This window comes from Mixophyes fleayi, chromosome 3 (assembly GCF_038048845.1).
Source record: "Mixophyes fleayi isolate aMixFle1 chromosome 3, aMixFle1.hap1, whole genome shotgun sequence".
In the NCBI taxonomy this organism is placed as follows: domain Eukaryota; kingdom Metazoa; phylum Chordata; class Amphibia; order Anura; family Limnodynastidae; genus Mixophyes; species Mixophyes fleayi.
The window spans coordinates 344,298,668-344,325,102 of NC_134404.1; positions in this window are offsets into that span (position 1 = coordinate 344,298,668).

The window sequence follows — 26,435 nt, forward strand, 5'->3', positions numbered from 1 at the left end:
AGAGTCGAATTTTATATGTCAATGGATGATATTATTTTTTCTGTAAAAGATAAATACTCAGACTTCACAGCCACCTGGTTCAGCTGGTTGGAGTTCAAGGAAACAGTAGAATTTAAGACCCTTCTTTGCTCCCCAACCTCGATCGACTGAGGGCTGCACATTCAAAAATGTATCCTTTGAATTCTTATATAAGGTAACTTAAATCGGCTTATCCTCCACCTACTCAGGTATATGATTTGACAGTCCCCTCCATTCATCACGTGAACATTTGAAAATAGCATGAAGAGTTTCACATACTCCCCCCCCCCCTCTCCTCCTACCCCTTCCTCCTTTCCCCTTGTTTCTTCCCCAATTCCTACCGTGTGTTAACCCCCCTTCTTTTTCTCTTGTTTCCTGCGTCAATTCTGTTCAATTGGATTCATTAGAAAAAAAAAAAAAAAAGAGAAAGAGGAAACAGCCGTTTGCTTGCTTTATTGTAATTGTCGACAGATAGACTTCTATCATATATACTTTGCATATTTCTCTCTGTTAACATATAATATTATTGTACTAAATGTAACAATATACATATCTACCACGCTTCATTGATAATCTGCATTGTTGTACTTTCTCTTTCTAATAAAGAATTTATAAAAAAAATAAAAATAAATAAATAATTGAAAGACCAAAAAGGTACATTTTTTAAACAAGCATCAATACCAACAAATGCTTTGCTAGCATCTTACAAGGTGGCATATAGAGTTACAAAGTGTAAAAAGCCTCACACCATCACAGAAGAACTGATTTTACCGGCTGCAGTGGATATGGTCACCATTATGGTTGGGGAATCAGCGGGAAAGGTACCTTTATCCAACAATACCATGAGTTGCAGAATACAACATATGGGCGAAGATCTGAATAACCAGCTGATTGAAAAAATGAAAAGGAAGGAATTCGCACTACAACTAGATGAGGCAACAGACAGTAACAAGGATGCTCATTTGATTTGTTACTTATGCTTTGTTGATGGTGCGAATCTTGTGGAAGACCTTCTCTTTTGTAAAAGTATCACTGCAGGTACAAAGGCACAAGACTTGTTTCAGATCATTGACACTTTTATCAGTGAAAACAACTTAGACTGGACAAAGTGCTTTGGTGTCTGTACTGTTGGTGGTAGCTCTATGTCAGGATGTTATGGAGGATTGCAGGCACTCATAAGAAGCAAAGCTCCTGATGCACTGTGGACCCATTGCATTATCCACAGGGAAGTCCTTGCATCAAAGCAACTGAGTCCTTCGCTTAACGCAGTCATGGAAAGCGTGTTGAAAGTGGTGAACTTCATCAAAACTCGGCCACAGAAGGCAATGTGTGAGGATATGGGCTCTGAGCACACATCTTTGTTATATTACTGTAGCTCGCGATGGCTCTCCCGTGGCAATGTACTTTCCAGTGTTTTTGAATTACGGCAGGAACTTTACTCCTATCTGGAAGAAGAAGTACACGAATGTGCAAATAATTTCCTGGATACTGACTTTTTATGTAAATTAGCATACCTGTGCGATCTATTTGACAAGCTGAATTCATTGAATCTCTCACTACAGGGAAGTAACACACACATTATTACACTTTCTGACAAGGTATCAGCTTTTAGGAAAAACTGCTTCTATGGAAAAGAAAATTAAATGAAGATGGTTACAATGACTGTTTCCCCCAGTTGCATCAGTTTGTTACATCCAATGATGCTTACTTGACACATGACCTTAAACCAGTTTTTGAGCAGCACCTTACAAAGCTTAGTGACTGGTTTGAAAAATATTTTCCAGAAAACATGGAGAAATTTCTATGGATCCAAGACCCGTTCAGTACGAATGCACCATCTGAATTCACTTCCACAGATGAAGAAAAACTCATTGAGCTCTCCTGTGACAAGTCTTTAAAAGTAAAATTTAGCAGCATGGGACTTGAAGAGTTTTGGATATCCATTAACGATGAATATCCAATGCTAAGTACTAAAGCACAGCGAATCCTAGTTCCATTTGCAACCACATATCTGTGTGAAGCTGGTTTTTCAGCTGTTGCTGTAATCAAAAGCAAATATCGTTCAAAATTTAATGTTGAACAGGAAATGAGGGTGGCAGTGTCCAAGCCGATTCCAAGGTTTGAAAAGTTGTGTAGTGCACAACAGGCACACACCTCCCATTAATAAATAATAATAAGTTTTGTATTTTTATAAAATTCTTTAATGACCAACACATTTTTGTACATATTGTTGTTTTATTTTGTTTGAGTGTTAATGAGTGCTGTAAATTCTTCTTTTGCAATAAATATTTTTTTTTTCCACAATTTTCGTTGGATTTATGTGTATTAGTTTTGCAAACAACTTAATAAGTATTTCTGTCTTGACCAAAATACTTATTACGTTATTTTGACCCAAATACTTAAAAATTGTGACTACTACGTAATTATTTGGACTTAGGGGTGCCTTGAAAATTTTTAGGAGACCATAAGGGTGCCGCGAACTGAGAAAGTTTGGGGACCACTGCTTTATATGCTTATTTTGTATTATTTTATTCTGCAAGTGTAAAGCGTTTGGAGTCCTATTGGGAGAAAAACGACATAACTAAAATTGTTTTTATTATTTATTATTGCTAATATTATTATTAATATTAATATTATTATTATTATTATTATTATTTTTATTAAATAACTGTACTTTCATAAAGAGGACATTATAATATTATAAAGTAATTATGAGAAGCTGTTTATGGCTAGCTACAAAATTAACAAATGTCCCTGTCGATGTAACAAAGAAATATAGAATTTGATTAACGAAATGTATCTCTAGTAGATGTCTGCATTAGTGTTTGATACATATTGTCATTCAAATATTAGTTAGAAATCCTCTAGAATAAAATGTATTTTCACCCTCAGAAAACGTCTTCCCGGTGGACTGATCTCTGAACCACAATGGTACAGGGTGAGGTTCCCAGTTTTACCTCTTACATTTGTTTTTATAATGAATCCTCTGGTGAAGCTAATCAGGTCATCTGATGCTATTGAAGGGTTTTGTGTTGGGGGACACGGTGAACAAAATTGGATTGTTTTCCGATGATGTAACCGGTACATTCACATCCCACTTACTGGAAGTAAAGTCTTAAACAATTCAGCAAGGTCTCTAATTACAGGTTAAATGAGGCAAAATCTCAAATCTTAAATACTGGAAAAAAAAATCAGCACATTAAACAGAGGGTTGTCGCAGCTAATTACCCAACACTAAAACTCCTTGGGCTAGATTTACTTAACTGATGTTACCTATGGCAACCAATCAGGCCCTAGGGGCCTGATTCATTAAGGATCTTAACTTGAGAAACTTCTTATTTTAGTCTCCTGGACAAAACCATGTTACAATGCAAGGGGTGCAAACTAGTATTCTGTTTTGCACATAAGTTAAATACTGACTGTTTTTTCATGTAGCACACAGATATCAACTTTAAATGTCAGTGTACAAATAATCTATCAAGTATGTGTGTGCTACATGAACAAACAGTCAGTATTTAACTTATGTGCAAAACAGAACACTAATTTGAAAACCTTTGTTTCAAACACAAAGACATTGCATAGCACCATGTTAACGAAATCTGTTGATGCCTTAGACCTTGTAAACTAGATCTAACCTTACAAGACAGGAGGAATAATGGAAAGACTTTTATGGATGCAATATGGATCAACTTTGCAGCACATACGGCCGAACTTAGTATAATGTACTGATCCATGCCATGCCTAATACACTAAAGCTTAGTATTTTATACCTGGCACCAAATTTGGTTCAACACTCAGTAGCTTCTATCTTTTGGGGCTGGCTCCTAGATTTTAGACGTATTTGTCGATATCTACTCATACTGTAAGTACCACTGGAACCTGTCCTGCTAGCTGTCTACTGAACTGGAGGTAAACCAGGATGCATTCATCCAGGGCTGTTACCTGCCACCCCACCTCCATTCTCAAAATATACTTTACCCAACATTTATAAGCCTACGGCTGAAATAGCCTAGGGCAGCCGGAACCCTTAATCGGGCCCTGCCTGTAGTGTTACATTGTGACTCATAGGTATGGGTAGGAACATTTCTGATTGGAGAGCTGAATGCAACTACATCTACCATCATGCACCCAAAGGTGACTGCAGCCTAGGGTGTCAATCAGTCAGCATAGAAATGACAGTCATAAAAATCTGTTACCCAGAGCAACCTAACCAGACAGGATTATTCCTTAGGCTTCCTCTATCATCTAAACCAGGGCTTTTTACCTGCGCGTCAGACCCCAAAACCTGGGTAGTAATCTTTTGTGTAGGTCTCCATGATTGCAAAACTAATGCATTACAAAAACAAATATAATAATAATATTTAGTATTATGTAGTGTATAATATTGTATTCACTTTTGATTTCTTCGCAGCAATATAGAATACTTCTTTTGTAGAAAATATTATAGTAAATAAATGTAAAGTACATTTACATATTTGTATATTTTGAACAATTTTCCTTAATTAAAAGTTATTGCAAACCAAAAAATAAAGCGTATAGTGCAATCCTGAATTGATATCTATGAATGTTCCACGACATGGAAGCAGAGTCGTCCTTTAAACACTTGAGAATCTAGCAAAAATGTCACGTTTTTAGTTAAGAACTATAAACAATGATGTCTAATCAGTTTACATACAAAACCATTTTTATTCCGCTATATGAAAGTTAGACCCTCTATAGACGGCTCTTGATACATAGTAAAACAGCGAGACGCTCGCTCTTCTCAAAGTCACAGAGACAATCCCCCCCGATAGTATCATCTGAAGATAATTCTCTCTAAATGTAACACTTGTGTGTTTGCTATACTCATAAGGAAATGCAATACTCCATATAATGTAAGAGAAGAATCTTCCTAGATTTAATACCCAATCCAAATTTCTTAATCTATCTTCCTCTCTATCTTTCTGTCTCTATCTATCTCTCTATTTCAATCTTTGTTTCTCTCTTTGTTTCTCTTTCAAATTCTCTCTCTCTGATCTAAGCCTTACAATATCTCCCCCTCTCTCCCCCCCTCTCTCTCTCTCTCTCTCTCTCTTTCTCTCTCCCTCACTCTCTCTCTCTCTCTCTCTCAGTATCTCCCTCTCTCTCTCTTCCTCTCTCCATCTCCTTTTCTCTCTCTGATCCATCCCTTTCAGTATCTCCCTCTCTCTCTCATCCTCTCTCTCTCTCTCTCTCTCTCTCATCCTCTTTCTCACTCTCCCTCTCTCTCTTTCTCTCTCCATCTCCTTTTCTATCTCTGATCCATCCCTTTCAATATCTCCCCCTCTCTCTCTCTCTCTCTTCTTTTCTCTCTCCTTCCCTCTTCTCTCTCCCTCTCCTCTCTCTTCCTTTCCATCTCTCCCTCTCTCCCCCTTCCTTTTTCCCTAACCTTCTCACCCTCTCCCTCTCTCTCTCTCCCTCTCTCAGTATCTCCCTCTCTCTCTCTTCCTCTCCGTCTCTTTCTCTTCCCCTCCCTCTCTCCCTCTCTATCTCTTCCTCTCTCCCTCTGTCTCTTTCTCTCTCTCTCTCTCTCTCCCTCCCTCTCTCTCCCTCTCTTTTTCCCTCTCTCTTCCTCTCTCTCCCTCCTTCTCTCTTTCTCTCTCTACCCCTCCATCTCTCTCTCTCTCTCTCAGAATCTCCCTCTCTCTCCCTCTCCTTCTCTCTCTCTGATCTATCCCTCTCTCTCCCCCCCCCCTCTCCTCTCTCACACTCTCTCAGTATCTCCCTCTCCTTCTCTCTCCCTCTCCCTCTCTCAGTATCTCCCTCTCCTTCTCTCTCCCTCTCTCAGTATCTCCCTCTCTCTCTCTTCCTCTCCATCTCTTTCTCTCTCCCTCTCTTTCTCTCTCCCTCCCTCCCTCTCCCCCCCTCTCTCTCTTCCTCTCACTCTCTTTCGCTCTCACTTTCTCTCTCCCTCTCTCTTTCCCACCCTCTCCCTCTCTCCTCTCTCTCTCCCTCTCTCAGTATCTCCCTCTCTCTCTCTCTCTTCCTTTCTGCCTCTCCCTCTTTCTCTTTTCCACTTACTCTCTCCCTAGCTCCCTGTCCCTCTCTCAGTATCTCTCTCTCCCTTTCTCTCTTCCTCTCACCCTCTCCTTCTCTCTCTCTGATCTATCCCTTTCGGTATCTCCCTGTCTCTCATCCTCTCTCCCTCTCTCTCTTCTCTCTCCCTCTCTCAGTATCTCCCTCTCCATCTCTCCCTCTCTCTTCCTCTCTCTTCCTCTCGGCCTCTCCCTCAATCTTCCGCTCTCCCTCTCTCTCCCTCGCCCTCTCTCAGTATCTCCCTCTCCATCTCTCTCTCTCTCTCTCTCCCTCTCGGCCTCTCCCTCTCCCTCAATCTTCCGCTCTCCCTCTCTCGCCCTCTCTCCCTCTCTCAGTATCTGCCTCCCTCTCCCTCTTTCTCTCCCCCTGTCTCGCTCTCTCTCTTCCATTACATGTGGGAGATTTTGGATTATAATATGGATACAACATATTGTTCATATGTCTCTGTTACATAACAATACCTTTAAATGTGTGGAAAATATGTTAATGACAGATGGCAAAGAACAAAGGGGATGGAAGCATGTTCCCAAGGAGATACCAGAATGTGTGAGACATATTTACTGCCATTACATTGAATATTAGCGTGCATCTAGATATAGTCATCACATTGTTGGAAGCTGGAGTCCTTATGACTTTGCAAAAGCATTGGTTATATTAAATGTCCATTTTCTAAGAAGCCCAATGCCACAATTACAGATGCTTTCTCTGCGGAGACCTGTGCACTTATTGAGCGAGGTAACATTCTCCTGTACTCTAACACAAAATTACTCGTCAAATATTCGCCGCCCGATCATTTACTTTTCCAACGAGCCCACAAGAGAATTAAACAAATAAACTATAGTAAACTTAAATCATTAGAAGTTCCCCCAATGGATTCTGACGTATGAGCTACAATTAGTCAATAAACTTGTTATTTTTATGGCAGGGAAAAGTGTTGGGTTCTCATTATCATCATCATTTATTTATATAGCACCACTAATTCCGCAGCGCTGTACAGAGAACTCATTCACATCATTCCCTGCCCTACTGGAGCTTACAGTCTAATGCCCTAATATAGACACACACTCAGACAGACAGAGACTAGGGTCAGTTTTGATAGCAGCCAATTAACCTACCAGTATGTTTTTGGAATGTGGGAGGAAACCGGAGCACCCGGAGGAAACCCACGCAAACACAGGGACTCCACACAGATAAGGTCATGGTTGGGAATCGAACTCATGACCCCAGTGCTGTGAGGCAGAAGTGCTAACCACTAGGCCACTGTGCTGCCCTTTTTGTAAAGAGATTGGAGAATGTTTAAATTCTCTATAACATCTTATGTTTTCCTTCCTTGGTTGTCCAAATGGAAACAGCAGAAAATCACATCGGATCACAACTGATCCCAGGACGCTAACGTCATCCAATTACAAGAAGCCAGCATGGGAAACCACTCGTGATTGGCTGCCAGGGTGCAGCAGTCCCTGGGATGTTCTCCCTTAATAACTCCGCTTTTGGATGTCCGCGCTGTGCATCTGGTCTTTATTCTGTGTTATTTTTTTATTTTTGTGGGGGAGCAAAGTTGTCACTCCAGGGGGTAAATGTATTAAGCTGAGAGAATTCTGGCAGGTTTTAAAAGTGAAGATGTTGCCTATAGCAACCAATCAGATTCTAGCTGTCATTTTGTAGAATGTAGTAAACAAATGATAGCTAGAATCTGATTGGCTTTTCAAATCTGCCGGAAAACTCTCAGCTTGATACATTTACGCCCAGAAGTCAGAGATTTGTTATGTACAAAGGCCCCCACAGCCAAAGAGGTCAGGTTGAACCCCAACTCTTTGTTGCACAGAGATAGTAACTTCTAGAAGGAGGTAGGGCTCAGTGAATCTTACACCACCCAACTGAGCGAGACAGCCCTGCAACTATTTTTCACTACAGCAAGGGGCCCCATGTGGTATCCCTGATATGGTGGAAAACAACCCAGGTTGTTCAGCACTAGGGTTATGGGGCTGGTTGAGGATTTGGGTAAAGGGATTTTTTATCCTTGTGTCTGAAAATAGATTTTTAATTATTTAGGTTTTTTTTGGGATATCTCCTAAAATGGACACTTTAATGGAAGACAAAATGCCTATAGAAAATCATCATAGCCTGTCAAAATCATTACCTTTTGTTACATTACACCATGTAAAATGAAATAAATGAAATCAAATGTTTTCCAGCTTTATTTACACATCACCTTATAACATTCAAATAACGTGTCAGACCCTTTGCTAGGTATTATTGAGTGGTTAGAGCCTCCACCTCAATCTACACTGCATTTAGGGTAAAAACTTGAGATATAAGTACTAGAAGTGATTCAAGAAACCCCTCCCTATAGTTGTCAGGTAATAATTAATCTGATAGATTCACACAGACAACTAAAAATAATTGTTGTATTATAGGTTTGATTATAGCAATGGAAAGTATTGATTACACAATTACAACAGATTGATTTTGCTGATTGTTCGCACAAAATCGCCGTTTACGTTCCTTGATGAATCAGGCCCTATATATCAATGTGTTCATTATCTTACTACAGTGAGTGAGGTAAACGGTTATTATAGTTTAACTGTCTCTGAGTGAAGTAAAATCTTAGTCTGATTATCTCTAAATCCAGTTTTTTTTAGAAAGAACTTTGTAGTTCAGTGATATAAACATCTGTAGGCAAGTTAAACACACTGTTTACTGATGGACTGTGGATTGAAACACTTATCTCTCACAACTGGCGTTATCCCAGCATACAGATTCTCATCCTCGTGGTCTGAGGTTTCTCTATAGATTACCCTCCTTTTGTATTGATTGCTATCACCTTAATCTGTCACAATACTCTCATTTCATATACTTTATTGCTATCTTTACCTTAATGTTCCTCTTCCTTGCCTCTCACATGTCCTCCTCCTTCTCTCCTGTTCTCCCCCACTCAGTTTTGTGATCCCTGTCACCTGATTCCTATCTTATTCTAATAATATTCTTTCCTGCTCTTTTTCCACATGCACATTCACACATGCACACCAATGTCAACACTGTTTTCAGAAGAAGCCTCTTTCTTGCCACCCTGCCAAACAGGGCAGCTTTGTGTAAAACTTGTGAGATAGTTGTCACACACACAGACTGACCAATCTCAGCCGTAAAGAGGCCATTGGCCTCTTGGTATCTTTACTGATCAACATCCTCCTCGCTTTGTCATCCAGTTTGGAGGGACAGCTCGATGCAGGCGAGGTGTTGGTGCTGCCATACACTTCTTAATAGTTGTTGAACAGTAAAAGATAGTAAAAAATCTTTCTGTATCCTTCTCCTAACTTGTGCCTATCTACAACATTATCCCGGAGCCCTTGTGAAAGCACCATTCCAAACATGGTGAATTCTCTGCCTCACCATACACTGCTAGTAGTGGAATCCTTAAGGAACAGACAGTTTTGTTCTGAAGATAACAGAACCCCAACAGCTGATGTCAGGTGGTGGCCAGTTAGTCTGCTGTGTGATCGGGAAGGTCATTGGTTGTACCGGAGCAAGATTATAATGGTTACTCTATGGGTATGATGACTTATCCAAACCAGGTATTTTAGTAATTAAATTATATTAATTGTTAAGAATTTTTGAAAATGTTATTTACACCTTGATGTTAATGATTATAATGTGTAAATACAGCTGGAAAAAGTTTGATTTCATGTATTTGAATTTCCATGGTGTAATGTGACAAAAGGTAATGATTTTGACAGGCTATGATGATTTCCAGTAGACACTGTATATAGGGATAATGATTGTGGAATATAATGATCACCTCCATGCACGGAATAAAAGTGTTAGGTCTGCAGCCTGATGCTTCTACATGGTACTGGAGTAATACATTTCTATTTTCAAGTCGTATCCCATATATAATCACTTGTTAAACCCTTGAAACAATTTGCACTCATTATCCAAACAAACCACAGCAGACTCTCTATCAGTGCGATAATATTGCTACATTTGCTCTGATATTTTCTGCATTTTATAGTGCGATTGTCAAATTTTCATAAAAACATAAAAGAGCAAAAGACACAGCACATTGATTACACAATGATTATTGGGCTTGACCCATCCCAATCACAAAGCAGAATTCACACAAGGCTTAATGAAAGTCACAGATGAGATAAAACATCAGGAGGACCCGTCTGCTGGCTGATTAGGGATCGCTGCCTCTACCCTTCCATAATAAGTGTCCTTTATTATACACAAATGGGGTTGTTGAGTTGTGCCATTGTCATCTTATGTGTGACCCCACCGTACCCTGGCCCCTCCTCTCGCCACATGACCCATCCCAAACTAATAGCGCCCCACCTCAATTACAGTGGTATATTCCAGCTTCAGGGGTGTGATTGGACATCTTGTTGCCTGAGAAGGTGAATTAAATAGTCTCCTTTAAATCCTTCATACAAATCAACATATACATTTGTTTATGATTATTGCATACAAATATTGTTAACTAATGGTCATAAGTGTACCCTTAAGGTATAAGCTACCACTGCATTTAAATTAAAGTATGACTCCACCCAAAACTAATGTTCAGTATTAGGCAGGGCCGGACTGGCCATCTGGCACTTCTGGCAAATGCTAGAAGGGCCGATGGCTGGATGGGCCGGCCCAACTCCTCCCGTCTTCCTGGTGGCTGGTTCCTCCCCAGGAACCAGCTACCGCTGTTGCATGCTGATCAGCTCCCTCCCCTGTTATACTGTGCACTGTTACATGCATCTAGACAGTTTCCAAATTTTGTTTTTCTGAATGAGGGGGGTCACAAGAATGCCGCGATTTTCGCAGGGGGGGGGGTTGGGGGGGTCACGAGTGTGAGAGAGCCAGGGGGCAGGGGGTGCTGGGAGGGGGGTGAAAGAGCCAGGGAAGAAGGGGGTGCTGGGAGAGGGGTGAGAGAGCCAAGAGGGAAGGGGGAAGGGGGTGCTGGATGAGGGGTGAGAGAGCCAGGGGGGAAGTGGGCGTTGGGAGAGGGGTTGAGAGAGCCAAGGGGGAAGGGGGTGCTGGGAGAGGGGTGAGAGAGCCAGGGGGGAAGGGGACGCTGGGAGAGGGGTGAGAGTGCCAGGGGGGAAGGGAGCGCTGGGAGAGGGGGTGAGAGAGCCAGGGGGGTAGGTGGTGCAGGAAGATGTGTGAGAGAGCCAGTGGAGAAGGTGGTGTAGGGGGTTAAGTGAGGGGGACAAAGGAGAAGATAGTGCAGGGGCATAGGGAAAAGAAAGTGTAAAGGGAGAGACATCTTAAGAATGGGAATGTCAGGGATGCAGCCATCATAAAACACAAGTAGTAATGAAGAATGGGAATGCACAGACGGGACAAGTGTTAAAAAAAAAAAATCAAGCCTTCATACTCCATTCACTTATATTTTCCATACCCCCACTTCTAAATTTCTGCTTCGACCACTGCCATCTGTTCCTGCTCCCGACTGCCTGTGTGAGCTGACAGCTGCTGATCTCTCCTCGCCCAGTGCGCCCAGTAGGAGAACAGAACACAGGATTCCATAATCAGGTAAGTTCATATATTTTCTCATGTGCAATATGTTTTTAAACATCCTTTCTTGAACTGGGGACACTACAGCGTATCCAATGACGTTTAAAACACAATGTATTGTTCATTATTGCGCTGTAATGTTTGTTGCATATTTATCTGTACAGAGATTTGTAATTAAGAGGAAAAACATTGCTTGTCATAAATTTTATCTGTGATTGTGTCAATATATCTATTTTTGTTTGCATTGTAAATGATGTATTTAGCTGCTCTTGGGACTCACACTCAGTATCTGATATGCTGTACCAATTTTTATTTGTGAATGAGTTTTTGTCTGGGCACTACTAATGATTTGGGGGCACTACTATGGCATAATGTTATTTGGGGGCACTATTGTGGCATAATATGATTTGGAGGCACTGTTGTGACATAATATGATTTGGGGGCACTACTGTATGGTATATGATTTGGGGTCACTACTATGCCATAATATGATTTGTGAGCACTACTGCATGACCAAATATGAATTGAGGGTAATACTATGTGGCATAATATGACCTTGGGGCACCACAATGTGGCATAATATGAACTGGGCGCACTACGGTGTGGCATCATATGAACTTCTGCCAAAGGCAAGTCTTTCATTGTTGAATATGATGGGAGCCCAAAGAAGTTGCTGTATCGGTACCCAAAATTCCTCTTGTCGGCCCTGCCTGTGAGTCAAGGGGGAAGACGTCTCCAGGTAAATAATCTAAATGTTTCCTATCTAATCAAACTGATGGATCACATCCAATTATCTCTCACCCACCTCCTCTATCCCCCTTAATTTATATACTGTGTTATTTAAAATGAATAGAAAAGACGCATATCCAGTTACTGTAGTAAAAAAAAAAAAAATTCTCTGATATTTTGCTGTAGATGGAAATACTTTTAATGCGGCCGTGTGGGTTCAAATGATCATTCAATAGTTATGTTTTTTTCTTAGATATATGTTAGAGTTTTATTTCATGTGGAATGATTCATGAAAATTCTCCCATTACTATTTAATTGAGGGAAAAGGATACCTGTTACCTATATGTGTGTGTAAGTACTCTGTTCGTTGTTGCTATTTTGTGGGAGATTTGAAAAAAGAAAAACATTGGTTTCCTACAATGGCGCCTGTATAATTGGTGGTATTGCTGTAGTATGGGGTGGCGTGCTGGTGGCAATGTTGTAGTGTGTTTGGGGCTTAGTATTGTTAATAAGTAGGAGAGGGTATTGCTATAATGTGGGGTTGATGCTGGTTGCTGGAATGTGGGAGGTGATGCCGGATGCTGTAATGTGGGGGGTCACACTGGACGCTGTAATGTGGGGGGGTCATGCTGGAAGCTGTAATGTGGGGGTGATGCTGGATGCTGTAATGTGGGAGGTGATGCCGGATGCTGTAATGTGGGGGGTCACACTGGACGCTGTAATGTGGGGGGGTCATGCTGGAAGCTGTAATGTGGGGGGTGATGCCGGTTGCTGTAATGTGGGGTTGATGCCAGTTGCTGTAATGTGGGGGGTGATGCTGGATGCTGTAATGTGGGGGGTGATGCCGGTTGCTGTAATGTGGGGGGTGATGCCGGTTGCTGTAATGTGGGGGGTGATGCCGGTTGCTGTAATGTGGGGGGTGATGCCGGTTGCTGTAATGTGGGGGGTGATGCTGGATGCTGTAATGTGGGGGGTGATGCTGGATGCTGTAATGTGGGGGGTGATGCCGGATGCTGTAATGTGGGGGGTGATGCCGGTTGCTGTAATGTGGGGGTTGATGCCAGTTGCTGTAATGTGGGGGGTGATGCCGGTTGCTGTAATGTGGGGGGTGATGCCGGTTGCTGTAATGTGGGGGTGATGCCGGTTGCTGTAATGTGGGGGGTGATGCCGGTTGCTGTAATGTGGGGGGTGATGCTGGATGCTGTAATGTGGGGGGTGATGCTGGATGCTGTAATGTGGGGGGTGATGCCGGATGCTGTAATGTGGGGGGTGATGCCGGTTGCTGTAATGTGGGGTTGATGCCGGTTGCTGTAATGTGGGGGGTGATGCCGGTTGCTGTAATGTGGGGGTGATGCCGGTTGCTGTAATGTGGGGGGTGATGCCGGTTGCTGTAATGTGGGGGGTGATGCCGGATGCTGTAATGTGGGGGGTGATGCTGGACGCTGTAATGTGGAGGGTGATGCCGGTTGCTGTAATGTGGGGGATGATGCCGGTTGCTGTAATGTGGGTGGGTATTGATGTAGTATGAGTGTGTGTGGGGGGTTATTTATTGCAGTAATTTGGGTACTAATAATGTATTGTCATGGTATTTATTGATGTAATTGGGGTGCTAACAATGTAATGTTAAGGGTCATTAGGAGATATAAATACCCCCCCCCCCCACACACACACTTATACTACATCATATTGTACAGCACCAGCAACGTGCACTGCGCCAGCATCAGTGTGCAACAATATGGTGCATGGAGCCCACAACACGTGGGCCTGTGTGCTTTAAATGCCAGGGCTAATTTTTAGTCCAAGTCCGGCCCTGGTATTAGGTAAAGTTTGACGGGACCAAAATTAATGCACCCTTATATAGCGCCCCCTTATGTACACGTGTATGAATGATGGTGGAGATTACAGTAACTTTCAGAATCCACAGCTTAGAAAGAACCATTTATCCCGCTGAATGACCTGTAATATAAACCTATAAATTACAACAGCGCAATTAATTTCTGAAATGCTAAACACATACCTGGGGGAATTCACTAATTATCAGTTAATTCACTAATTAACATCCTTCTCTATAATGCTAAGCAAAATGTATTGCTTTTACAATCTATCCTGGCGTTGAACTGAGTCTACAGAATGTTTCTTCATCTAAACTCTTATTATTTGGGACTTTATAACTGTGATCTGGGGAGCTGACATTCAGTCCTGTTTTTCTTCAACATTTCCCCAAAGCCAAAACTCGGAAAAGCAGAAAGTAAACGGTATGAAAGTACCTGTGGCTAAAACTCATAAGATGCAACTTCTACATTCACTAGAGGCTTCTGGGGGATCTGATTCAGATGTAGTTGTTGGTCAGGATGACTGACCTGAATGTAGATGAAATAATGTATCCTCAGTGTCCAGGGGCTGGCTGGTAAATTGTAGCCAGAGGGGGTGAGACACGGGTCATCAGTCTATTAGGAACAGCCTAAAGGAAAAATAATGCAGGTAGCCCTGTGACCTAGTGCAAGGAAGCCCCCTATGGGCCCGACCCAGGGGGAGATGCCCCCCCAGGGCCCCCAACCCCTATCTGTATCAGCAGACAATGTGACAGCTAGCACCTTCTGTGTACTATTTGTTACTTCCCAAATAACAGTTATTATGGTCTCTGTCCTCATGTCAGGTGTTTTTGTGCTATGTGTCATTTAACACTCAATTCTTTTTAATACTAAAGCGAACTTACAAGTTAATGTCGCTAACACTGCCCTTCCCCTAATAGACACTACCCCCAATTACAACGTTTAGTAAAATACACTAACGGTGATTTATGAAGTTGTACAATACAAGTACCGCCATGACATATTGAAAGCTGGCGAATCATACCGCCATCGGAAACCATTTTTATGTATAAAAAGAAGCGAACAAAATTAAAACATCCATTTTCTCCATATGTATTTTCTCCCATTATTAATTAAATGAAATGAATCCATGTGTTATGGAATATACTGGTGCTATATAAATCAAAGTTTATAATTTATATATATATATAAGGCTACCGCTGCTCCTCACCTTTATAAATACACACACAAAACACAAATAAATTTGGTAAAATGTTTGTAAATGACTTTTGTGTACTTGACTATTCCTACTGACTGGATTTTCCTAATTTTTGGGTTTATTTAGGTTTTTTTGGGTGGCAGTTACCATTTATAACAACTTTTGCTATTCCAAATTGACTTGACATTTCTAGTCATTTGTATTATTTGCACTTAGTGTTAAATTAATATGAATATACTAATTAATTTAAGCAACAAATTGTAACTGCAATGCCACCTAAAAGTCAAAAGTCTGCTGCGGGAGTAACTGCACAGCGAGAAACAGTAAAAAGACGGAGCTAGATAAAGGCTGTCGACAAACTATGACTGATGACCAAAGAGAACACGAACGTCATCACCATCACCATGTATATCTGACTCCTCCACAAATTGCCCATTACAGAAAAAACAATCAAAGAGCGAACAGGACAGAGGTAATATCACGTCAACTGCTACAAAGTCAGCGAACAAGATGTCACGCCATTCTTGATGTTGGTAACTTGGACAAAACAAATATTAATGCTCATAACTGTGCTCCCATGAGCAGTATTTGTGAGTTTTGCCACGCTAAGCATTTTGTGCCTGAGCAGCCACCTGACAAATAAATTCACTCTGCCACAAGGGTAAAGTCAAATTGGGTGCAATAAGGGCTGCCCCTGTTATTGAGCACTTAATGAAAGGACAGCATGAACATTCAAAAAACACTCTTATCTTTTTCGTCAATTTGGCGGGCTTTTAACTAGTAATGTTAATAATTAATCCTGGTGTAACTGATGCATTGCACAAATGTGAAACGTGCTCTGGGAATAAAGGGGTTAAATGATTTCAGTCATGGAGGAGTTAACTTCTCACACACATAACAGTCCCAACTGTTTTACATTCCCCGGCTATATCCATTACCTCCCGACAAGCTCAGTATTAAGAAAGCATTAGGATAATTAAGAAAATGCATTGCTATATTCATCTCTCACTTTTATTTACACTTAATTATGGTATGATTGAACTGGTATTTTTCACACAGCCTTGAAGCATATTACAAGGACATCTAATATCTGACAGCTGAAGCGTGTATTTCATTTGAAGGATGTGAAGAACCCATTTCACTTTATCCTTAGTTCACCGATAAGCTTTCCTCTGTCCTGGTACTTGTGACCTTAAAGTGTACTTGTCACCTCAACGCAGCCTCATTAAAGAATGTAAAAAGGGACGAGGTACAACGCCAAAAAATGTCCATTGGTGCATAGCTGCTAACATTTGAAAATTATTTCCAGGGACACACTTTAGGTAATTACTGTAAGGTAAAACAGTCGCACCGCTCCGCAGTTTGGAACCCACCATTTGGAGAAGCAGCGGTTTGTGCAAGCAGAGGGGAGGAGTTAGGCTGAGTAAACACGTTCCTACTGAAGCACCAGGGCACACTGTTTTGTTTAGCGCCAAAAACACGAGATTTATTAATAAAACTATTGCAACGTATTGAGGTAAGTGGGTGGAATGGCCGTTTCCATTGTTAAAATGTAGATCAAGGGGTAAATGTATCAAGATGTGAGTTTCCGGTGGGTTTGAAAAGTGGAGATGTTGCCTATAGCAACCAATCAGATTCTAGCTATCATTTATTTAGTACATTCTACTAAATGATAACTAGGGGCCTGATTCATCAAGGTACTCAAACGCATACACATCTGTGTTTCATACTTTGAGTGACGCAAACCGTTATATTTGCGTTGGAGTTTGAGATTGAGTTGACTTTGAGTGCCGTATCTGCTCTGTTTGCGCTGCGTATGTGGTGTTTTACGTAGCTCAAGTCCCGTTTAGCAGATGCGTATGTGTTTGCGTACCTTGATGAATCAGGCCCTAGAATCTGATTGATTGCTATAGGCAACATCTCCACTTTTCAAACCCACCGGAAGCTCGCAGTTTGATACATTTACCCCCAAGTCTTGTCCTATACTATAATTTTGTGCCTTTATGATCTAGTTCCGTATATATATATATATATATATATATATATATATATATATATATATATATATACACAAGTTAACCCGTGCATGATACTCGTGCATTCTAGTCAAATCAAGCTACTTAAGCTGTTAAAAAGGTTCTTGTCATGCATTTGGGCCTAGCCCAGGCCTCCTATGGGGAAGAGCGTTACTTCCCGACGCAAGCGCCCTTTTTTAACGTGGTTTTGTCCACATGTCACCACCTCATCATTTTTCTCCATCACCTCATCCTTCATCTTCATCGCCACATCCTTCATCAAGCTACTTAAGGTGTTAAAAACTCCCCACTGTCACCCCCGGCAACCACCAACCACTCCCAACTGTCACTTCTCCTTCAAGAAATATATAGGTCAGTGTATAACTCTGCCCAACAGGTGGCGCTGCAGCTTGTGTTTTTTTTTTTCATACACGCCACTAGGCATTTATATAGTAGATTATGTCATAAAAACTTGTGATACATTCAGTCCTCATGTACTCATTGTCTCATGATCAATAGAAGCCTTTAATCTATCTCAAAATTAATGTTATTGACAGGGGCGGTGCTAAAGAGATGGGAGGCTGGGGTTTGAGGAGACATTTACAGCTTTGTACAGAGAGTTACCACTTACTGCACTTCCAGGTTGAGTGAACATCTTTCAAGAAGGTGAAATGCGCTGGGTGCACCAGCCAGATGCAGCTGTACATAATGACCTGTGTTACTGGTGAGCAGGTGAATATAAAGATGTTACGTATGGAATAGGAAACACGGACGTTTGTGCTCCACAATCTCCATCATTACATGTTCACGAACCATAGACTTTCAATGTTATTCCTTATTAAGCAATAACTTACAATGTCCAATAAATAAGAGTGAGAACTGCACCTTGTACAGAATCAGGGATATAAGACGGTCGTCAGCTTTGAAAAACCAAACAAATCTTTAAGTCCTGAGACTGCTGGCAGCTATAATGTATATATATGGTTTGCTGTGCACCTCAATTTCCACCAAATTGAGTTGGGTTTGTGGAATAAGCAAAGTGCTAATGAGAGGGGGGTCAGTAGGTGGAACTCCCTTGTAGGCCCAGCTGTGGAGTAAAAATCCAGGACCTACAGCTGCAGCCTATCCAGGACCCCATTGTGTAAGAGGGGAAAGTGACTTCCAATTGGTCCGCCCACCACCTTCAGACTCTGTAGGCAGCACTGACTCTTGCTGAAGATGCACATGCAGCCTAGGTGGGTGGGGTACACTCTGGCTTTGACCAAGCCTGAGGCCTTGAGAAGCAGCAGCACCTAGGCCTGTCCTTCCTTTTAAAGGGTCCTGAGAGTAAGATGCCAGAGTTTATTGAGGAGCAGACATCTCCACCGGTTATAGGAGTAGTGGGGAGGAAGCACAGAGTAGACGCGTCTGTGCACCAAGACACTGCGTTTCGCTGAGTGACATTATAGATACTAGGTGAAGGACATTTGCATTGGCTCTGAGTTGAAAGAGATCGGGTCTCATCCTATGCCTTTAATCGGGAGTATTTTGTACCTTACAGTTGCACTTTGGTTGAGAAGAACATTACAAAAACAAAGCTCTAAATACACAAACATTCCACATGTAATAATGACAGTCCTGGGGGTAAATGTATCAAGCGGAGATTTTTCAGGCGGGTTTGAAAAACCAATCAGATTCTAGCTATCATTTATCTAGTACATTCAACAAAATGATAGCTGGAATCTGATTGGTTGCTATAGGCAACATCTCCAGTTTTCAAACCCGCCGGAAAGCTCTCAGCTTGATACATTTACCTCCTGGGGGTAAATGTATTATGGTCCGATTTTTTTCAACTCGCCGGAAATCTGCGAGTTTACAGCTAAGATTTAGAGCGGCGCTGGCTTGTAAAGGCAAACTTTCCTTTACAAGCCAGCGAGTTGAAAAAACCAGACCCAGGCCCGGCGCTCCCATTAGGCAATTGCCTAGGGCGCCGGGACCTGCAGGGCGCCTCGAAATTAAAAAAAAACGGAAATCCACGGGAAGGAGAGGAGGGAAGGGGCTATTGAATCTTACCTGCATGAAGCTGCTCCTCTCTACTCTGTCTTCTCCCCTCCGCTCACTGACAGTGACAGGCCGTGATGATGATGTCATCATCACGGCCCGACAGTGTCTGTGAGTGGAGGGGAGAAGACAGAGCAGAGAGGAGCAGCTTCATACAGGTAAGTTAAAGAAAAACATGGGGAGGGGTGGGGAGGGAAGCGCAGCGGCGATTTTTAAAGGGGGGGGCAGCGGCGATTTTTAAAGGGGGGGGCGGCGGCGATTTTCACAAGGGGGGGGCGGCGATTTTCACACTGTGCCTAGGGCGCCAAGGACCCTAGCACCGGCGCTGACCAGACCATAATACATTTACCCCCTGGTGTCCTTTTACTCCTCTATTAAATAAATAGGCTCAAACCAGCAGTATCTGAGGTGAAAAACTGAAAATTTTAATGTAGTGAGAAGGGTGATAGTAAAACATATTTAATGAGCAGAGAGAAGTTGTGGCCATTTAGCTGCACTGGTGTAAGAACCAAGTCGTTTTGCATTATCCTTCAAAAATCAGGTCTCTTGCAAGCAGCCACTTTGTGGACTGAACCATAATCAACAGCCATGCAGCCTATAAATTCATTAGGAACTGGTGACACCACTGAGATATGAAGCAAGTGATTGGCTGAATATTGATTCCGCTCACAAGACTCTTGCCCCCACTGGGTGTAGGTACCGAGAAGGCTTTATATATATATACATATATATATATATATATATATATATATATATGTGAGTCTGTCTGTCTGTGCTGACATACACTGCAGATAAATGTAGTATTCTATATTAAATTGTGTTTCTGATGTTGTTTTCTCAGCTATACATTTGTCCCTGGAAATCAGCGAACGATTGGCGCACGGTTCAGAGCGCGGTGGGGATTATGCACAATGGATACCGTTCTCAGACTGGCTTGGTTCCCTCCTACATAAAACATAAGTGGTATTTGAATAACAGTGATTTTATTTTATTGTTACCAGTGAGTTTTGCAAAGCTCACAAATCTCTTTTACTAATAACAGACGCTCAGCTGTAGAGTTCTGTTGAGTCCCAAGAACAGGCTTACTTGCTGAGAATTGTATACATCACTCCCAGGGCTCTGCATAACATTAGGTAATATACCAAGTAGTAAGACTCATGTAAATAGATCCATGTAGAAAAATTGTAGTATAAATCTGTGAAATAAAATAGTATAAAATAAAGCAGAGTAATTATCTGTTTTTTATATTAGAACAATAAGCAGAGAGAAAATAAGTGTAAGGGCTCCCACTGGTCACCAGATAAATCTTTAGAACAAGGTAATCAGGAGATTCAGAGTCTGGTAGTAACTGATGGGTCGAGAAATAGTACACCAGGCGGTATAGAGAGGATAACCAGTACCGAAGCAAAAGGTCAGAGCAGGCAGCAAACAGGGATACCAAGGTCAAGCTAGAAGGTCAGAGCAGGCAGCAAACAGGGATACCAAGGTCAAGCTAGAAGGTCAGAGCAGGCAGCAAACAGGGATACCAAGGTCAAGCTAGAAGGTCAGAGCAGGCAGCAAACAGGGATACCAAGGTCAAGCTGGAAGCAAACAGGGATACCAAGGTCATGCTGGAAGCAAACAGGGATACCAAGGTCAAGCTAGAAGGTCAGGGCAGGCAGCAAACAGGGATACCAAGGTCATGCTGGAAGCAAACAGGGATACCAAGGTCAAGCTAGAAGGTCAGGGCAGGCAGCAAACAGGGATACCAAGGTCATGCTGGAAGCAAACAGGGATACCAAGGTCAAGCTAGAAGGTCAGGGCAGGCAGCAAACAGGGATACCAAGGTCATTTATTCTTATCCTCCCAATTTTCTATACCCTTCATGTGTTCTTTGGACAATAGCTTCAATAATGTAAGTGGTTATTACAACCATTGCTTTGGATCAGGGAATCCGTTCATCCAGGGTGGCCAAGGTCTAAAGCATAAGAAATATGTCTCATAGAGGGAAATTCTCTTTCAGTCCTGCTTTAGACTGTGGTCCTCATCTACAATCTAGGCTATGCTTTCTATTATATATATATATATATATATATATCAAAGAAAATCTTTAAGCCCAGAGCGCTTAATTATATAGTGTGAAAAAATAAAGATAATACTTATATTGTAGTAGGCAGCTCCCCGGTCATTCAACACCTGTCTGCAAGTGTCAGACCTAGTAATTGGAACACAAAAAGACAGGGGGCGCCAACATAGTGCATTACAATATTTTAAAAATGCAGTTACAACTCCAAAGATAGGTTTTATCCGTACCAGATGGTGGTAGACTGATAGCCAAATAGAATATAGTTCTTGCTAGAAACACTGGAAAACTGTACCAAGCCTGGATGGCAGATGGAACCTTCCGGTACGATGAAATGATGATCAGAAAGCACCTGTGAACTTAAATATAGCCACAATAGTGTGATACCATAACATTAGGGACTACAACATCTCAAGGCAAATTAAGATTTAATAGCAGCAGATGGAAGCAAAGCTTCTAAGTAAAATCAATGCCCGTACATAAAATAAGTAAAAACAAGCTTATCTGCGCCCGTTACACAGCCGTAGAGGGTTCCAGCCGGCACCACCTCCAACATCCGACAGTGACCACGGGAAGCAGTAAGGTAAGTAAAAACGAACTCTCCGACGCGTTTCGTCTTATCAGTAAGACTTTTTCAAGGAGTAATAACAACAGCATAACTGCGGAATCCTAAATACTCAGGTCCTCTTAACGAGAGCCAATCCTGGTGCAGTGCCAGATCAGAGGGTGGAAATCTCCTAGATCCGATACGTCATATCCGGTTTTGTCACTTCCGGTATCGGAGATATTACGACACCCGGACCACAGGAAATGAGGAATAAAGTCCGATATGTCACATCCGGTTTTAACGTTTCCATAGCAACCCGAAAAAGGTGACAGTATATATATATATTTACATCACAAGGTACAAAAATCTGGACCCAACGCCCAGTACATACATAATATACAGGATATACAGAGGACCATTAACATGGAAAAATATACTACCTAATACAACAAATTATTAGTTAGATAGACATATACATGTAAGGGAAATTACCTAAAAGGAAAGAAACCAATATTAGTGATCTCATATACAATGTAATTTACACTAAAAAGGAGGCCATCTCAAATGCCTCATTAAGACCTTTGGGTGCCATAGTATCCAATCTATATACCCAATACATTTCTCTACAGGTAAGTCTTTTAGCTAAATCGCCACCTCGTGATCCCAACACCACATGCTCAATCCCTTTAAATTTAAGACCACTGGGATCAGCATTTTGACAAAAAATAAAGTGTCTAGAAACTGTGTGTAGGTCTGATCTATTTTTTATAGCCCTAACATGCTCCTGAAGACGAAGCTTAAGAGCTCTCTTAGTCTTGCCTATATAAACCTTGCCACAAGGGCATTCTAATTGATAAACTACTGACGTCGTACGGCAATCAATGCGATCATTAATGTTATATTCCTTCTGATGTAATGAATCATAAAAAACTTTATTAAGCGGAGAAGTAAATTTACACATATTGCAGCTGTTACATTTGAAGAAACCTTTATATAGGCAAGACTAAGAGAGCTCTTAAGGTGGTGGTGTTGGGATCACGAGGTGGCGATTTAGCTAAAAGACTTACCTGTAGAGAAATGTATTGGGTATATAGATTGGATACTATGGCACCCAAAGGTCTTAATGAGGCATTTGAGATGGCCTCCTTTTTAGTGTAAATTACATTGTATATGAGATCACTAATATTGGTTTCTTTCCTTTTAGGTAATTTCCCTTACATGTATATGTCTATCTAACTAATAATTTGTTGTATTAGGTAGTATATTTTTCCATGTTAATGGTCCTCTGTATATCCTGTATATTATGTATGTACTGGGCGTTGGGTCCAGATTTTTGTACCTTGTGATGTAAATATATATATATACTGTCACCTTTTTCGGGTTGCTATGGAAACGTTAAAACCGGATGTGACATATCGGACTTTATTCCTCATTTCCTGTGGTCCGGGTGTCGTAATATCTCCGATACCGGAAGTGACAAAACCGGATATGACGTATCGGATCTAGGAGATTTCCACCCTCTGATCTGGCACTGCACCAGGATTGGCTCTCGTTAAGAGGACCTGAGTATTTAGGATTCCGCAGTTATGCTGTTGTTATTACTCCTTGAAAAAGTCTTACTGATAAGACGAAACGCGTCGGAGAGTTCGTTTTTACTTACCTTACTGCTTCCCGTGGTCACTGTCGGATGTTGGAGGTGGTGCCGGCTGGAACCCTCTACGGCTGTGTAACGGGCGCAGATAAGCTTGTTTTTACTTATTTTATGTACGGGCATTGATTTTACTTAGAAGCTTTGCTTCCATCTGCTGCTATTAAATCTGAATTTGCCTTGAGATGTTGTAGTCCCTAATGTTATGGTATCACACTATTGTGGCTATATTTAAGTTCACAGGTGCTTTCTGATCATCATTTCATCGTACCGGAAGGTTCCATCTGCCATCCAGGCTTGGTACAGTTTTCCAGTGTTTCTAGCAAGAACTATATTCTATTTGGCTATCAGTCTACCACCATCTGGTACGGATAAAACCTATCTTTGGAGTTGTAACTGCATTTTTAAAATATTGTAATGCACTATGTTGGCGCCCCCTGTCTTTTTGTGTTCCAATATATATATATATATATATATATATATATATATATATATATATATATATATATCTATATATCACTCTTCCCATGTTTAGAAGCTAAGTTCTCCTTTTCACTCCAGCTATATCTCTCACTCCTCTTCTAGAACTTAGGCTTCATATTTTACTATATCTCTCAGTCCTCATATAGAAACTCGGCTTTACTTCCCTTTACAGGTACATCAATCAACCTTCTTCTATATTCTTCTCTGCCTTCCACTATATAACTAATGTATTGACTGGAAAATTTGTCTTTGTTCCACATTATGTATATCTCTTACCTTATTCTAGAGCGTGTACTCTTCTTTAGACTTTAGAGATATCCCATCTTAGTCCTGGGGGTAAATGTATCAAGCTGCGAGTTTCCGGCCAGTTTGAGAAGTGGAGATGTTGCCTATAGCAACCAATAAGATTCTAGCTGTCATTTTGTAGAATGTAGTAAATAAATAACTAGAATCTGATTGGTTGCTATAGGCAACATCTCCACTTTTCAAACCCACCGGAAACGTGCAGCTTGATACATTTACCCCTAATCTTTACACTAAAAGCACATCTTTCCTCAGTCCTCGAACTCATTTGATACTACAGTGATATTCTTGCTCAGTCTTCCACCAGAAGGAAATCACTTTCTGTTCTATTGAAACATTCTGTTGTAGATTGTACATGTGTGTACAACTACAGAGAACAAGTTGCCGTTTCCTTCATTAAATAACAATGATAAAATTAAACCAAAACTACAGTCAAGTCCATAAAGGGAAATCAACACAATTCTCATATTTTGGGCTCTATACACCACCACAATGGATTTGAAATGCAACTAACAAGATGTGCTTTAACTACAGACTTTTACCTTTAATTTGAGGGAGTTTACATCCAAATCAGGTGAACGGTGTAGGAATTACAACGGTTTCTATATGTGCCCCACTTCTTAAGGGGCCAAAAGTAATGGGACAATCGACTCAAAACCTATTTCATGGACGTGTGTGGACAATTCCCTCGTTATTTCATCATCAATTAAGCAGGTAAAAGGTCTGGAGTTGATTCTAGGTGTGACATTTGCATTTGGAATCTGTTGCTGTCGACTCTCAATATGAGATCCAAAGAGCTGTCACTATCAGTGAAGCAAGCCATCATTAGTCTGAAAAATCAATACAAACCCATCAGAGAGATAGCAAAAACATTAGGTGTGGCCAAGTCAACTGTTTGGAACATTCTTAAAACGAAAGAGCGCACTGGAGAGCTCAGCAACACCAAAAGACATGGAAGACCACGGAAAACAACTGTGGTGGATGACAGAAGAAATTTTTCCCTGGTGAAGAAAAACCCCTTCACAACAGTTGGCCAAATCAAGAACACTCTCCAGGAGGTAGGTGTATATGTGTCAAAGTCAACAATCAAGAGAAGACTTCACAAGAGTGAATATAGAGGGTTCACCACAAGATGTAAATCATTTGTGAGCCACAAAAACAGGAAGAACAGATTAGAGTTTGGCAAACAACATCTGAAAAAGCCATTACAGTTCTGGAACAACATCCTATGGACAGATGAGACAAAGATCAACTTGTACCAGAGTGATGGGAAGAGAAGAGTATGGAGAAGGAAAGGAACTGCTCATGATCCAAAACATATCACCTCATCAGTGAAGCATGGTGGTGGTAGTGTCATGGCATGGGCATGTATGGCTGCCAATGGAACTGGTTCCCTTGTATTTATTGATGATGTGACTGCTGACAAAAGCAGCAGGATGAATTCTGAAGTGTTTCGGGCAATATTATCTGCTCATATTCAGTCAAATGCTTCAGAACTCATTGGACGGCGCTTCACAGTGCAGATGGACAATGACCCGAAGCATACTGCAAAAGCAACCAAAGAGTTTTTAAGGCTAACAAGTGGAATGTTATGCGATGGCCAAGACAATCACCTGTCCTGAATCCGATTGAGCTGCATTTCACTTGATGAAGACAAAACTGAAGGGAAAATGCCCCAAGAACAAGCAGGAACTGAAGACATTTGCAGTAGAGGTCTGGCAGAGCATCACCAGGGATGAAACCCAGCATCTGGTGATGTCTATGCCTTCCAGACTTCAGGCTGTAATTGCCTGCAAAGGATTTGCAACAAAGTATTAAAAAGTGAAAGTTTGATGTAGGATTGTTTAGTTTCTCCCATTACTTTTGGTCCCTTAAAAAGTGGGAGGCACATATAGAAACCGTTGTAATTCCTACACCGTTCACCTGATTTGGATGTAAATACCCTCAAATTAAAGCTGAAAGTTTGCAGTTAAAGCACATCTTGTTAGTTTCATTTCAAATCCA